Raw genomic sequence first — 17,325 nt, 5'->3', positions numbered from 1 at the left:
TACAGAAAAAGAAGGTTTCAATTTTGTATTGAGGAAATGTATTGTTTCCACAAAGTAGTAGCATTAAGAAAAAGTCTCCATCAAGCCACTAAAATGTCCTGTATGCAGCTGGGAAGGAATGAGGACTGGGGAAAGAGGAAATGGGGAGGAAGTGTAGAAAATTGAATCAGAAGACTATAGACCAGAACTGAGTGCCATTTTAGTCCCTTTTTGATAATTTAAAGAGAGAATTTTGAAATCCCTCACTCCTTTCCCTTTCCCCCTTTCCCCTTAACAAGAATCAGTTCTTCTCACATGCCCTGTTAGAGATTTTGTTCTGTTTCTTGGTAGTCTCTGGCACATTCAGGATCCTTGCCTTCAGTTCTTATAGCTGGTATTAACACCCATTTTTCAGGAAACTTTCTGTAGAGACATCCTCACAGAAACACTCTAAGAAGTCTGCTACGCAGGAGAGAATTATCAAACAGTCAGAACAGCACAGCAGGGAAGCATTTCGAAATGGAGTCAAAGCTGTAGTGAAACATTTGCCTCAAGCTAAAATAAGCCAGGTAGACTAGAACGAAAGCAATCGCATGGTGCAGATGCATGCTGAGTAGTTGTAGCATTGCTATTTTATCATAAAAGCTTCCGCACTTCATTGTGTAACGTAAAAAGGCATCAGCTACTCAGCACTATCATTCTCTACTCCCTCATGGTGGATTAGCACCATGTACTGGTCCAGGGCTCCCCAGGTATCATCCAGGTACACATACATATAGTCACTTGGAGTGAACCCAATGCATGCTGGGTATATCAGACATACTGTTCGTGTGGAAGTTGATTCTACAGAGAATGTATATGTGTTTCTATCTGGGACTGTACTTTAGTCTATTAGATGGACATTGAGGTTATATACAGTTGTCCCGGGGCAAGTCTGTCCCACCCAGAGCATCCAGGCTCTGTACATGTGTACATAGATGTGGCTGATGCCTGTAGAAGGGCTGTCCAGAACTCTGGATTTTGGGTAGTCTACTCAGACTTAGTGCTCCAAGGGGAAGTCTGTGTATGTTGAAATCCCAGGGGAGCAGCTAAATGCCTTATCTCTTCCTGAACAAAATGTATGAGGGACAAGAGGTTATGCCAGGAAAATTCAGACTCATGGTAACTTTATCCTAGGAGAAACAGGTTCATCATTTAATATATCTACATTCTGTATATTCACGACCTTTCTGATTTCAGAAGGATTTTTTTTTTTTTTTTTTTTTAATTCTGCTGAGTTCTTTCCCTCCGCTATTTGTTTTTAACCAAATCTATTGCTGTAGGAATTTTGGCCAGAGTGCCCAGCAGGGCAGCGCGGGTGAAACATGCTGAGCTTTGGCTGAAATTAGTAAGAGGGCTTTCAATAGCAACAGGGATCCTGGCATGCTTGTGCAGCTCCACTTTGGAGCCTGTGAGCTGGATGCTGGCTTTTAAGCCAGAGTCCTGGTGCCTAGTTACTTGCAGGCAGTGGGAGTGCAATCTTTTTCTCTCCAGTAGAAGTGCTTTCCTCGTCCTGTGTGTGGACCTGTTGTGTGGGCGGTGGAAAGGGAAGAAAGCCCTGTCACTTCTCCGGACTTCCTTAAGCATCCTGCTTCCCCCTCATGAGAGTAAGACTGAAGGAATAGTTTCTGAATGACCTAAAATACAGGGATTGCTCTTGTTGGCTGACCCCCTCAACTGGCTGCTTGCAGGGAGGAAAAGTCTGCAACTGAGAGATGTCAGAAGGGTAGCTGAGGTTGTTTTTCTCTTTTTAGCTGGCAGAATAGAGGCATAATAGCACTTGAGCATATACCTTTCTGGACTATCTTTAAAAGCATCATCACCAGTTAGCCCTGGAGGAATACTTGTACTGTTTTACAGTAATGTATACATACATTCTTTCTGCCTGGCAGATGAAAACAATTGTTTGTTTTAATTGTGCAGCAAAGGAGGAAGAAGTATGTATAATTACTTACTTTTACCATCTTTGACTCTCCTGACCATATGTAAGGAGATGCTAGTATTTGAGAGCAACTGGGCTTGTTCTGGTCATGCTCTAAATAGATGAGAGTAGTAGTTGTTTCTAAGATTCCCATTCTTAAATGTTACAACAGTACCTGAAATGACTCAAAGTACAGTGTAAATGTTATGTGCTACCTGCTCTATGTTGATATTACTGTGGCATATTTTCCAGTAGCAAAGTAAATAATTAGCACATGGGAAGAGGTTATTTTGTTAATAAACAGCATATGGTGCCAGTTCATCCAATATAAACCTATTGCATCTGTCTGTCTAGACAGCACATATACTCCATAGGGCCATGGCCTCATAAATTCTAATAATCTGGCCAGGGTAAGAGTGGTTGCTAAGTGGCCGGAAACCTGGAACGATGCAGGAAGAGATGATTCAATAGTTGTGCTTCTTCCTCAAATTCACCAATGATCCAAAGTAGCTGTAGGGGATACTCTGCTTCTGGACATGCTGCCAGATTAATAACGTTTAAAACAAAGGCCCTGATGAACAGCAGGCATAACATAGTCTCATATGCCTTGCCATGAGAGTGGAGTTTCCTATCCATCCTAGTGAGGATAATTGTATTAAAGCCCATCTCAAGTTCTCCTTCCAGTCAAACTGAACGTGACAAGTTGGGCGGGAGCGTTGATCTGCTCGAGGGTAGGAAGGCTCTGCAGAGGGACCTGGACAGGCTGGATCGATGGCCGAGGCCAACTGTATGAGATTCAACAAGGCCAAGTGCCGGGTCCTGCACTTCGGCCACAACAACCCCATGCAGCGCTACAGGCTTGGAGAAGAGTGGCTGGAAAGCTGCCTGTCGGAAAAGGACCCGGGGGTGTTGGTGGACAGCCGGCTGAACATGAGCCGGCGGTGTGCCCAGGCGGCCAAGAAGGCCAATGGCATCCTGGCCTGTATCAGAACTAGTGTGGCCAGCAGGAGTAGGGAAGTGATCGTGCCCCTGTACTCGGCACTGGTGAGGCCGCACCTCAAATACTGTGTTCAGTTTTGGGCCCCTCACTACAAGAAGGACGTTGAGGTGCTGGAGCGTGTCCAGAGAAGGGCAATGAGGCTGGTGAAGGGTCTGGAGAACAAGTCTTATGAGGAGCGGCTGAGGGAACTGGGGTTGTTTAGCCTGGAGAAAAGGAGGCTGAGGGGAGACCTCATTGCTCTCTACAACTACCTGAAAGGAGGTTGTAGTGAGGTGGGTGTCGGTCTCTTCTCCCAAGTAACAAGTGATAGGATGAGAGGAAATGGCCTCAAGTTGCGGCAGGGGAGGTTTAGATTGGAGACTGGGAGAAATTTCTTTACTGAAAGAGTGGTTAAACATTGGAACAGGCTGCCCCGGGAAGTGGTGGAGTCCCCATCCCTGGAGGTATTTAAAAGATGTGTAGATGAGGCACTTAGGGACATGGTTTAGTGGGCATGGTGGTGTTGGGTTGACGGTTGGACTCAATGATCTTGGAGGTCTTTTCCAACCTCAGTGATTCTGTGATTCTGTGATTCTGTGACGCAGTATAACTGCCTGTGTAAACTGGAGCACACCTACCCATGTCACGCGGGAAAGGGCAGTTTAATTCAGCAGAGGATGCAGTGCAGCACCCTTAGAAAAAGTTTCCTAGCAAATCCTGTAGTATAAGTGGATTTGGCTGAACAGTTGGTCTATAACCCTCCTCTGACCTCTGTGAGAAATGGTGAGGATCTGGCTTGTCATACAGGTGTCATTGCCCGAGAGGAGGAGCTGGAGACTGGAGCCCACCTGCCTGGAGGGCCACCAGGCGAGTTCACTCTGTGAGTGCAATGAGGGAGACCTGATTATCAAGAGTAGGGTGATGAGCTCTTTTAAATCAATTCACAGTGATCCAGACAACATTAACAGAGATGTTTCCGCCCCTGAACTTCTCGCTACTTAATGATGAAAGGAACAAAAGCGCCAGCAAATTTGGAAAGCATCCAGAGCCCAGAGAGACACATGTTTTGAGTTGGCATTTTCCCAAATGTGAGACATGGGGGGGGGTTTGTAATGGGATGGCAGTGAAGTTCAAAAGAAACACGTAAATTAAGATGGCTCCTTTCCTAATAGGACCAATGGGGATGAGTTTCATTTTTCTTGAAGACACAGGTTTCTGAAATCTGTGACACTCTCTTAGGCTGTGGCTTCTTAGGGCTGTTTCTTTTTCCTTCCATCTGTCATGCAGTCATCAGAGGAAAGCGTAGTTGCCGAGAGCTTGAAAGTGAAGCTTCCTGTACCTGAAAAGTACTATTTCTCACTCCCCTTTGTCATGCTTTGAATCACTGTGACTTAGCTCTCCTCCTCCTAATTAGGCAACAGCATTAAAACTCCTTATTAATGCCACCCCTCCCAGGTGGTTGCAGATATATATACTTTCACAGAGTAATTGCTTTCTGGCCCTCATTTTAATTGGAGTCAGTGGGGGGCCTGTGGAATTCCACTGCCTTCATCTCCCACCGGCTCGTTGTGCCTGTGACACAAATTTAGAAACAGGGAACTACTTTCCAGATCTGCATCTGAAAGAATGTGTAAGTGAGGGGAAAAAGCCCAACAACATCGCTGAGATGTAAGAGGAATTAGACTGGGAGAAAACAAAGTCTTTCACTTTAGTTCCTTTTTTCACTGGGAGAAAGAAAAAAAAAAAGGAACAAATTGGTGAAAAAGCTTTCCGGCATTTCTGTCTTCTGGCTTTTGTCTAATGTGATGCAGCTTGTAACTAGGTTAACCAGATCCTGAAGGAGCTTAAAGGCCATTTGAGGCTAAGCTTAAATGTTAGTTAAGGTTACACCTATTTTGCAGAAATCACCCTCAGTTTTCTGGGTCCTTGGAGTCTCAGACAAAGTGTGTAAGGAGAGGTAACATCATGGCACAAGGGAAATGGAATACCCAATGTTACAAACCCAAATATGAAAGGAACTGCTTCTCCCAATTCAGATTTTGTCAACTTCAGCCTTGGAAAAATGTTTTGGTTTTACTGAATGTTCATATTTCATTGGAAATGGATGCTTTTTGAGGAGCGGAAAGAAACCATTTGCCAGAAGAAAATATTTCTGTCAATGAAACTCCAACAAACCAACAGGTTGGAAGGAGAATACCTGTTCATACTTGATTACACAAAATATAGTCGGGGTGTGTGTGTTATGCTTAGAGAGAATATAAGTTTTTGAGATATGTGCTTTAGCTAGATATTTCAAATGAAAGGAACAGTAATGAAATGGTAATCGTATTGTTATTATCAGTCTTCAGAGTTAATATATGCTAAGGTGGATGAAGTAATTCATATTCATCCAAGCTATTGTTTCAGTGACTGCAGACACTTCTACTCTGTATAGTGTTCCAATTAATGTTTTCTAAATTATGGTCATAATCATAAGGATTAGAAACTATAATTATTCAAAAAAGTGTGCAGATACGACAGCATGAAAAGAAATTCTGTCTCTTATTTTCAACATTTTAAAATAAGAAGTTTTGTTCAATTTGTTTTGTATTAAAGCAGAAATAACTTCATAAAACTGCAGGAATATAATTGCCTTTTTTGGAGCTTTTTTTTTTTTTGTCAACATCTCACAGTTTTGACAGTATTCAATTAATTCCACTAGAACTTACATCCTTCATTCTTCTTTTTCTCCTTTCTCGGTAAGTCTAGCTACTGGAGCACAGTTTCACAACAACCTAAAAATTCCCCAATGCCACACACACAGATGCACAAGGCTCTGCACCTGAGTGTCATTCGGTGGTAATTGCATGCTAAAGTTTTGCTTCTTGTCTCTGATAAAAGGTTGATCACTGTTGCCAGCTCTAAGCACAGTTGGGTATTTCTAGAGGGGACAGTAGCTCCTCATCACGTCTGTCTAATTAGGCTGATTGGTTCACAGCACTGAGCCAACCTGATTGAGAGGTGTGCTTGGCTCAGTGTCCTTATTTCTAACTGCTTTCACCTTGCATTAAATGAACCTTTGCTGAGGCTCTTCATGAGCCACTCTTCCAGCTAGAAGCAATGATGCATGACCAATGTAATCCTGAAGAAGTAAAACCTGTCCTGCTGACATGCTGTGGGTAAGCTATGCCACCGATACACTGAGGTCTTAGTTTTAAGATGTGGCTGTGTCAAGAGAAAAAAATGGCTGGGGGGGTTGCAGACTAAGGACTTGGAAGGACCTTCACGTAACAGTGATCTGTACACGGAGATTAGTGCGGGTTGATTAATCCAGTTTTCCATTTAAAGGTAGTTTGGCCATCCCAGATTGCTTTAAATCTGCACTGTAGAAGGTACAAGCAAAAGACCTGAGAGGACTATGCTTGTTTCAGAGGCTGTGAGGCTACAGCAGATATAGTTTTGGGCCTCGGTTCTTGCAGCCCTTTCATAATTCAGTGATTCCATTCAGTTCTCCTCCAGGGACTGAGACATTTGCTTAGGACCATTGAGCTCAGAAATGCAGCTTCCAGTGTTGCATAAGAAATAGGGTTTTTTAGCAGCAGCAGCATGAAAACACATGAGGAGGGTACGCTTGGTAAGTTATACTAGAGCAACTAGAAGGATGGGATAGGGTTGTGCCTGGAACGAGTTGTCTGACTTCTGGGCTGCAAAATCAAGAGGGAAGCGGGGGAGAGGAGGAGGCTGCACGGTGTGAAGCAGAATTCAGATGTTGGTTTGTCTTTTAAATCCCAAACCTTGAGATGTTTAGATTTGTGAGGTTTTTTCACTCCATAGTGGTGGCCCAGGAGCTAGTTCTCTGTTGGCTGTAATTCTTGTAATGAAAACAATTAGTACAGCACACCGTGCCCAGAAAAGCATTTTCAGCATTCATATATATATATAAAAAATTGGGTTTTGAACTCTCTCCTAAACGTGGGATTGCCCTACTCACAAAGAAAATGTAGCTCTTACATTGCAGCCTTTAAATTATCCATTGCCTTTGACAAGCAGTCACAGGAATGCTGTGATAACATTAAATTTAATATGGGCAAATGTTCTTTTTTGTTGACGCTCGTAAGGAAAGTGGCTCTAAGTGTCTGGAAACTTAAAACTATCAGGTGCTCTGCTGGGTTCAAGTTCTGTTACGGTTAAGTCGCAGTTAATGTCAAGTGCATCAAAATTTGCAGAAATCACGTTCCTCTAACATAGATGAACCACCTGACAGATTTACGTCAAAATCACAGACACATTTTGCAGTTTCATTTGATTGCATGTGAGAGTGTTTCATAATCCAATATTCTGCTGTGCAAATTTAGAGTGCTGCCATTAGCTTTGAAAGCACTGCAGTGAATTCCACCATCCGTGTATCTGGCCCAGCAAAACTAAACCCAAACTCCACATTCCTTGTCAAGGTCTGATTTCTTAATATTCTGGTCTTTTACCTTTATTTATTCTTAAGGGATTAAAAAAATATCAAATTGTTTAATTTTGGAAGACAAGGAAGCTGATACAGCTGCATCACTGTGCAACATTTGCTCCATTTTCCATTTCAAATACGCATTGGTATGTACAGCTGACATCCAGGAAGAATTTTACATTCAGAATTAAAAGCTCATTTGAACACAGTATACCCAGTACATTCCCTCCTTTTAAAAACGACCATTGCTCATGAGCAGTTGCCTAGAAAAAAGGCTTACTTATTTCAGACACACAAGAGATAAGAAAGCAAAGCATTTCCACAAGCACACTCCTTCTTCCTTTCCTGAGCTCACATGGCTTGATCAAGCTCTAATGACTCACAGGTTTGAAAGGCTTTGTCCACGTCATAAATGATAAACACTGGAGAGATTTGTCTGAGGAGATGAGAGAAATTATGCATAACTATGCCAATCAAAGGCCAAGGTAGAGCGTGGGTGGGAGAGAGTAGTTTGCACTGGTCTAAGAGTGAGGGAATTAGGAAATATGTTTGGTGGTTCAAGAAGTAGATATAGGTATTAGCCTTCAGAGTGTATTGCTTAATGTCTTCATGTCAACATGACTAAGGCATTACAACTGAAAAGATGGGCTTAGAAAAGGCTCTACAGTCATTGATAGGATACTTTACATTGCTGATTTAGAATTTCAAGGAGTAAAAAAACACCTATTCCTCTTCAGTTTGAATGATCGACCTTCATGCTAGCATCAAGCCAAAACGGCCAATGAGTCTATGGTGGATAGGCGTTCATTTCTAATAAATAGGAAGCAATTATTCTTCTCACCTCCACCTAAGGAGGCAGCTAATCATTGAGCAAACCCTAGCTTTCTCCTAAACATGTTCTGAAATCTGCCTGCCGTCCATTCCTGAGTCCACATGATGTGAACACAGTCACACAGGTTTTGTGTAGGCAAATCACTCTACAACTCCATGCTCTTTCCTTCCCCACCTGGGGAAAAAGGAAAGATCCTCTGGCCACAGCTCAAAGGGGTATGCTCACATACATTCAGAACCTGTCCCCCAAGAAGCCTTACTGTTGATGGCTCTCTACCAGGTCTGTGATGAGTCTTTAATAAAGGACAAGACACCAGCAGTGCTCTCACTGAGCAGCAATTCACCTCCTCCACGCTGGGAAAACCTATCCAGCTAGTTACAACACTGCCTAAGCCAACAACCATGCTTCTCTACATCTCCCGGTAAATCCCAATAGATATTATAGTGTAGTGGTATTCTCTGAGTGAAAAAAATAGTAGGTTAAATTTGTTGGAGAGCCCTGACAAACTGTTTGTTAGATAAGGCCCCCAATATCAAAGCTAGCCTTATGGTGAATGTATAAATTGTTTACATGTCCAGGACTGATAGTGGAATATGAGTCGATAAAAAGGGTGACTAATTAAAGCAGAAACTCCTTGTTTCCTGAACTAACATGTAACATTTGAAGGGAATTAGTAGGAATGCCTGAGGCTGAAATAGGGACATGGCTTTTAAACTATACTGAGATGCGTTGGAATAGTTACACTTCTTTGTGAGACAGACTCTACAGAAAAATACAGAAAATAGGAAAGTGTGTGCTAAAAGCAGGGACTGTCCTTTCTGAATAGGAATGTCTGACAGCTAAGACGAATTGGTTTGGCTTTGTCGTTTAAAATAGCAACTGATATTTTGTCAAGTTGCTCCCTCATGGGTAGTCTCTTACAAAATGAGAGCAATGATTCCATTAATTTGTGTCTCTTCTGTGGTCCCAGGTGATGTAGTTAATATAGTTTCTGTAATATCAAGTTAATACTTATTCCTCCTTTTGGTGCATTCTTCTATAAATTTGCCCTCAGCTCATATTATACCCTCTGGTAGTAGAGAAGTTGAAAGTTGAGAACAGAGACTTTAGGCTTGATCTAAAAAAATTGTAAGAGCTATGAAAATGAAACTTCCACATTTGTCTTCAGATGCAACTTAGGTTCTGGCTCACCTGCTTTCCAATGATACTTCATGCTACTAAACCCATCTGTGTAAATTAACACAGCTCCCTAAATTCAGTTGAGCTATGGCTGCTTAACCCAGCTGAATACCAACCAATATTGGGCCAACCCAACACCTGGACATTTCACAGAATTTTCCCTCTTCTTCCATTCATCTTTGTCTCCGCTTTCCTTTTTTTTTTTTTTTTTGAGTGCTAAATTTTTAAAGGAAAAAAGTGCGAAGAGCACAATCCCATAGCATCTTGACTCATGAGATTGACAAGGTATTTCAGCAGGAAACCTTGGAACAAAGTTGACAAATGCAAACCTGCTCTTGACTTGGATAATGCTTCCCAAAAAGCTTGGAGAAGTATCTGGCCCTCAGTCCAGGGAACCTCTAGGAGGAAGATGGAAAGGCGCCTAGTAATGCTGGTCATCAGAAGATCTCCTAACTCAGCCGTTTCATTTCTTGAATTAGGTGAAACAAGCCAAACATGTATGCAGAGAAAATTTACGTTTTCAGGAAGGAATTTCACCTAAACTCTAATTTCTGTTTTATATATCAATCACAGTTGATGAGATTAAATAGTTAACAAAGCAGTTATTGATATTGTTCATGGCTCTAGGAATTTGTGAGTGGTCTTCTTGGAGGTGAAATGAATACTGGTATAAAACTGTATTTCACAAAGTAATTTTATATGTTTCCAGGGATAATTGTCTCACAGTGACTGAAAGAAAAAAATAACCAGGGTAATTTGGCACAGTCAGATGGTACAAGAAGCGCTGGAAAGAGGTAAGCATTGGAAAGTAATATACCCCAGGACTATTTTTTCCTTTTTTTCATGCCACTTGAAAAAAAAACCCCATAGTTAAAACATAGTCAAAATTGATGCTGATCTCTCAGGCTAACATTGTCATGAGTGAAAACTTCAGGGAAGTTTGGCTGTATTCCATTTTTTCAGTTCTGTGCTCTTTTAGGAATTTTAATTTTTTCTTGGATAATTAGATCTCTGACATTAGACGCATATAATTAACAGGGAAAATGGTTTGCATGCTGACTATAATAGCACTGTCTGATCTGTTTGCCAGATAACTGTTACGGCCTGGTTTTTCAGAACCATTTTATTCCCACAGATAGCAGCAGACATGCCTAACTGGAACCACCTGGATTTGTTTGCAGGGATGAAATCCTGGGACATTTTACTGATTTCAGTGGTCCCAGGATTTTGCACACATCCTCAAAATTTCCCTTTAAGATAATCCTCTTTCAAAATATTTGTTCTTTTGATAGTTGAATGTGAATGAGTCCCCCTTGTCAATAGAAAAAAAGGACTGAAACGTCATGTGCAAAGCTGTATTGCTCAAGGAAGATGTTCATTAGAATTGGCACAGAAGATTTTACTGTAATTTTCAAAATGTGCCTCTCTGGGTGGGAGGGAGATGTGTTCTCTTTAAACTAAAAAATAGCTTTATCTGTCTTTTGTTAACCAAAGTTCAGGACTCTGGTGTCATTCACGTCTTTTGGAAAATTATACCCAAGTGTTTTTTAACAGCCTATTTACCAGCTGCTAAGCAAACAACACCTAACAATAAAGGACTGGAAAAAAATTGGTTGATGCTACTTGTTACCATGTATTTTATGCTACTTACAACTTACTTTTTGCATTTAGATCAGATAAAATTTTGATTCAGTAGAATAAAGCTTTCAATCCTGACTTTTTAAGGAGTAACAATATGGACATGAGGTGAGTGAAGCCAGCACCAGATTACTTTTAGTTTTGTTTCTGAGCATGGGGTCCAGGAGTAATTTTTAGGTGCCTAAAAATAAAAAAGTAATAATAACAAGGAAAATAGCCCTAAACTGTTTTGGACCAAAGTGATGTTAGGATTTTCAGCTAAGTGCTCGATTATGGTCCAACTTTGCTGTCCAGGTCAAAGGAAGGCAGGTTTCACATCTGTGGAAGAAGAGAAAGGTCCATGAAGCATTTTTGAAAAATCCCATGAAGATTTGAGCACAGTATACTTCAGTTCATGGAGAAATGGCTTTTAAGACATATTGCAAGCATCCTTATAACTCCACTGGCTGCAATGGGATTAAAAAAAATATCCTAAAGAAGTCAAAACCTTTACCAACTATCTGCAGTTAAAGCATATCATTCACAGCTCTGCACATTCTTTGCTTTTCTATGTGGAAGATAAAAATAGATTTCCTACACAAAGCTCTCGTTAGGGGGTCACACAAATACACAGCAGACATTTTTTCTAAATCAGGTAATTCTCTACACAACTTCTTTTGATGCATGGAGTCCTTACTGCAGCAATCTTTCCCCTATCTTTCCTGGGCATTACTGCCTATTACTGTCTATCATTCAACATGGCTACAATATATGAAGCCATTACTGTGCTAAGTATGCAGCATATGAACATATATATATATATAAAACTACTGCTTAACTTCTACTTTTTTTACTTCAATGTCTTTGTTTAAGCTTTCAGTCTTGAAAATACCATTGTGGCTTCTTTTTTCATTTTTAAAAATGTTTTTATACTTCTTCCTCCAGTTTCTAATAATCAGTGCAGAAAAGCAGAACTTTGTTTGTCATAACAGAATGGAGGGGGGGAGCAGAGGGGAAAGCAAAGGGAAAATTTTGGTGATAAAATCTTTGAACAGAGCCAAATATTGCACAAGTTAGAATTACAGTGCCACTGGGATTGAGTAGACACATATCCACTTTTTAAAATGATTATTTGTTTGTTTTACTGTAATACCTAAGACTAGACAGCAGGCAAAACTAGCTGCTAGATGCTGTACAAACTCAAAATAGAAGGACAATACCTAGCCTGAAGAGCTCACAATTTAGATATAAACTTTCTGTGTTTGCGGGAGCTCATATCTGAGGGTTGGTCACATCCCCTTGAAAAGACAATCTCATCTGTTGTATTCCAGTTTGATTACTAATACTTTCCTTTTCATATCTTCTCGTGAATCAAAGTTTTTTTCTGACTGAAGTTATATCTTCTTAATGTCTGCATCTCTTGAATGTTCTGATCATGTAGACTACCAAGTCTGCTGGATTTCCTTGTATCTGGGATCCCAGAAGAATGCCCCAGTTTGAAACAGTCCCTGACATTATGAGATGATGGCTATCCCTTCTGCCATAAACTGCTGCTTTCTTTAATTGTTGGTCCCTGAATTTATATATGTCCAACAACCTGTGCTCAGTTCTGTTAGTTCTGCTTTTGGCTAAATTAAAGCATCCCAAATATTAGTCCTCCCTAGGCTTTTGTAGTACTTGCTTTTCCTCCAGATTTCAGCCATCCTGATGCTCATTGCTCAGTAGTCTTTTCTTTCCTCATTGTCCAGTAAAAGAGACTAATAAGACACAGCAGTATTGTGGACTACAAAATGAAAATAGAATTTTAAAATCATACAGAGATATATTAGCTAAATCATCATTCATGTAACTTTGCCTCAGTTATCTTAACAAAATCAATTTGACCAATTATATGGATAAATCTACAACATACTTCAGTACCCTGCTTACTCAAAGTCTGAAACCATAGAGCTCAGTTATTAGGCATTTGATTTTGAGATAGCCCATTCCACGGAAACAACAGGAGAGGTCCAGCTCTTACTGGGTTCGGTGCGCAATCCCTTTCTGTCTGAATACTTCAGACACTCTGAGGCATCAGAATGACAATTATAGAATGGTATTACTGCAGGTGGTATGACTAACAAACATAAGGAAACCTTAAGTGATTTTTTTTCTTAAATCCAATGAAGAATAGAAATAGTTATGAATGTGGAAGGTAAAGGCACTCACACTTTGGACAGTTTTCCCCCTCATTTTTCTTTTATTTATCTTCTTTTCTGATGTTTGTACTTCTAAAAATCTTGACTATCTTTGCTGGTGAAATCATTTGCTCTTGCAGCTGAGCTTGACCCCTTTGAATAATAAGAGGCAGCAATATGTACTTATCAAAAGAAGCAGTCACTCCAGAACACTCTGTGTTGAGATTTCAAATGGAAGTAAGTGATCATATTCTTTCCTATTGCTTTAAGCAACAAAATATATCAATTGTATGCACTGGAGCACTTTAAAAAATGGATGTTATTTCTGTGAAGAAATCTGGTTGGAAAGGTTCTCAACTACAATGCTTAGTGGTTTTATCACTGCTTGTAGACTTAATAGTGAGATCTGATTTTTTCTATGTAAATTGACATGAATCCTTTTAAAAAGGTATTGATTATATTTGATAGGCTTATAGTGATAGTCTTGTCTTTACCAAGAAGACAAACTTATCTTCCTATTATCATTTTGCCCTGGACTCTAAGACTTTCTATTGCTTTAAATAAAATAATATAAATCATTGTAGATAACCTCTTGCAATGTTTTTAAGGTTTACCTTTATTTTTTTCTCAATTCAAATTTTACTTCGCATTTTTATTTTGAACTGGTAACTATGTAGAGAGATAACAACCCAGCTACCATCAATATCTTTCAAATTTTGCATCTTATCAAGATTCAAGAAACAAAGCCAATATATTTGGGCTGTAAGATATTCACTTTCCCATCAGATTTATAACAGGCTGAACATTTATTTTCTTTATTGTTGTTTGAGAGCTGTAATGGATCATTATAATAAGTTACATAGTTGTGGGCAAGCCTCATCATATACACTTCTATTCCAGTTGACACATGCACTAATCTGATAGAGTGAAATGTTGATCTAGATAATGAAAATTTCTGATATTTCTACAAAGCTTTTCATCCTATAGGGTCCGAAGGCATTTAAAAGATGTGCTGTGCGTAACTGAGTTCTACCACACCCTGTAGAAAAGCCCCACTTTCCTGATAAAGGTCAGTGGCACACTGAGAAACCCTTTTTTCTTCTAAAGCAAAATATGATAGCACAGCTGTTGCAGGTTTGCAGTTCACAGTGAGGTTCATTTTGCATTCAGCATGCATGTTTGTGCCTAAATATTACAGTGACGGGCACGCTGTAACTACCTAAGACAGGAAATACTGTGCATGCACAGCCTTTTAAAAATTGGTGCATAGCCATAAGATATCTGTATGAAAAAAAATGCATATACATATCCTTGTGTTCACCGCCAGCTATGCTGGGAATGTTTGCCAGATCTTATTTGGGATTCTATTTACAGTCTAAGCAAAACGTTGCTCTCAATGCATTTTCACTGACATTAGTTAAGAAATAGCTCACGATGACGGTATTCAATACGAGAGTGAATGGAGAAAACAAGAACCTGATACAAATACAGTGAAGCCCTGTGAGCTGTAATATTCAGCTCACACCTGGAAAGGCTAACAACCGGACAAAGGGATTTAAGGGACAATTCAGGTCGAGGAAGGTCTAAGAAAGAAAGAGGTGATTGAAAGCTCCCTTCTATCAAAAACCTTTCAGAAAAAAAAATAGGCCCAAGATCCAGCGTGGTGACCCTGTGGGGGATTCCTCCCACCCCACCCTGGAAAAGGCTGAGGAAGAGAGGTAGATAGAGCTGACTGAGATGGCATGATTATATGAGACCCTTCTGAGTGGTACTGAGAGCAATCAGGCAATCAGGAAGAGTCTTAATGACTATCCAAGGAAACAGAAGTGAGGTTAAAACAGAGTCCAGATAGAGTGGAGGAGATGATGTTAATTATCATACCTTTGTTATCTCTTTAAATATTTAGAGCATGGATACCCTGAAAGGATTTAGTACATGGCTAAATCACCACTGCAGCAACCCGTTGAACTGGTTCAGGGCATTTCTGCTACAGTCATATTGGACCAAGTCAGTAGATGGTTATTAAATGGCAGGAATTTCTAGGAGCATCTGTGAGTTGCAGGAAATGGTGCTACTGATTTCACGGGCCTGTTCTTTTTATATCGCATTCCTATAAAAAGTGAGAAGGAATCATATTGCCAGCAGAGATGTAAAATCAGGTCGGGACTGTCGCTGGTTATTTAAAGGTATTGCAATGCTTTTTGTAAGACTGAACATATTACATGCTGTATCTTGGCTAAATTCCATCCTTTATAATTACATCCTCTTCTCCCCTTCTCAAACATTTCTTGCTGTCACAAGAGGATGCAGCATTCTTCTTTCTCCTGGTCTAGATGTCTGGGTAGCGGTGTTTCAGTCTCATCGTGATCCCTCTGAAAGACAGATTCAAGTTGCCCAAGATGCAGCGTGATCTCTGCATCACTCCCTGTAGCATTGCTGTGGATGGAGAGAAAGAGGGTTTTGAAATTAATACTCAGGCAGAGTTTCCATTTTTCTCCCTGCTTAAGTACAAGCACAAATCTGTTGGTTTGGCTTCCTCCACCGTTACTCGTTTGCTACAGTATAATCACTCCCTGGAGCAGTGGGAGGCTTAATACTTTAACTCTAAAAAGTACTTTGAGATCATTTTAGTCAAAATGCAAACCCCCAGTATCCCATTAGTACTGGGAATGCTTTCAGAGCATTGACCAGCTTGTGATTCCAGCTTGATGAGCTGGTGATTGTAGCCCTTAGATGGCATTTTGATAAGCAGAATCCGGTGTGTGTGTGTGTTACTATGTTAGCTGCTCAATGAACTGCCAAGATTGTACTGAAAGCAAACAAGAGGTGTGTGACTATAAACAAAAAATCCCAGCCACCTGATACTATTTTAATATCGTTTTCTCTGTGGGTACAATGTTTGCTGGTGAGAAGTGCCCACGAGCCTGTTACTTGGAAACACAGGCAGATACTCCACTAGAGCGATGGTCTCGTCTTTGCAGTCTAGTAGCCAGCTATGGGCAATAGTGGATATTTGAGAGCAGAGCCTAGTGAAGACATCCACCAGTACATCTGGCCAAATGCACCATGCCAAAAGTAAAATTCCCATCACAAATGGCACTAGACAGGTATCTTGTTGCCAGTTTCCACAAAGACAAAATTGAATTGACTAAGAAATGAAGCTACTGTTTCTCACCTGGAACACTCACAAATTGGACTGAGGGACTTGGGGAGAGGCTGATCAAGTTTCATTGCAAGTGCCAGAACTACAACTTTTTTTCTGTGTCTAATAGTTTTCTGTGGCACTCAGTCTGCATCCTCTTGGAAGTTGGACTCTCAGTAGGCTTAATCCCTCTTTCCTTTGAGGGCTCTGCTTTGGTGGCAACCAGCCTGATTTCTCACTGCTTTGTACATTTATAGAGAGAGGTACATAGTGGTTTAAACCAGTGCATTTATCAGTAGTATCATCTCTATATGCTCCCTTATACCCTCTTTGCTCAAGAGTATGAGATGGTTTATGCACCAGGCAGTGAATACTTACACCTATAGCTCCCTCTCTCCTTTTTACTTCTTATTTTTCTCTAGTAAATACATGGGGGTCTAAAAGACAATAACATCTTTTGATAAGTACTGATTTCCTATCTTTCCTTTGGTGAAATCCAGCTCTGCTCACATACTTCTTTTGCAGAAAAGTGCTCAAGTGTTTCAGAGGAATGTCTGTACCAGAAAAAGAAGGCAAAAGAACATGGCAAGGGCCAAGACCTCTACATCAGCTTAATCTTGCCACTGTGGAGCTCTACAGCAGGTAGGAATTGGCAGTACAGCAGTGTGTATACATTCCTGGTGTCAGGAGCCTCTGGGATGCTCTTATCGTGCCGGCTGCAGCCAGAGCTTAGGAAGAACTGGTGGAGCCCCAGCGCAGAGGAGTGCTCTGCATCACACCCTGTCACCTTTGTGTGGGAGGCCAGAGAGTGGGAGGGAGGGAGGACGGACATGGCATAGCACCCATGCAGTCAGCCTCGGACCACCCAGCATGGGAATGCTTGGTGGTGACGCCAGGCAACATTCAAGCGCCTTTACACGGTGCAACAACTTCAGCTGGGGGCTGAGAATCGGCTCTCATGTTTTATTCATCCAAATTGCCTTTCCCCACTCTAGAAATCTACACTCATCTCTTCACTAGAGAAT

Source organism: Aptenodytes patagonicus, chromosome 2, assembly GCF_965638725.1.
Source record: "Aptenodytes patagonicus chromosome 2, bAptPat1.pri.cur, whole genome shotgun sequence".
Taxonomy (NCBI): Eukaryota; Metazoa; Chordata; class Aves; order Sphenisciformes; family Spheniscidae; genus Aptenodytes; species Aptenodytes patagonicus.
The sequence above is the reverse complement of the archived record's forward strand: the minus strand, read 5'-3'. Positions refer to the sequence as shown.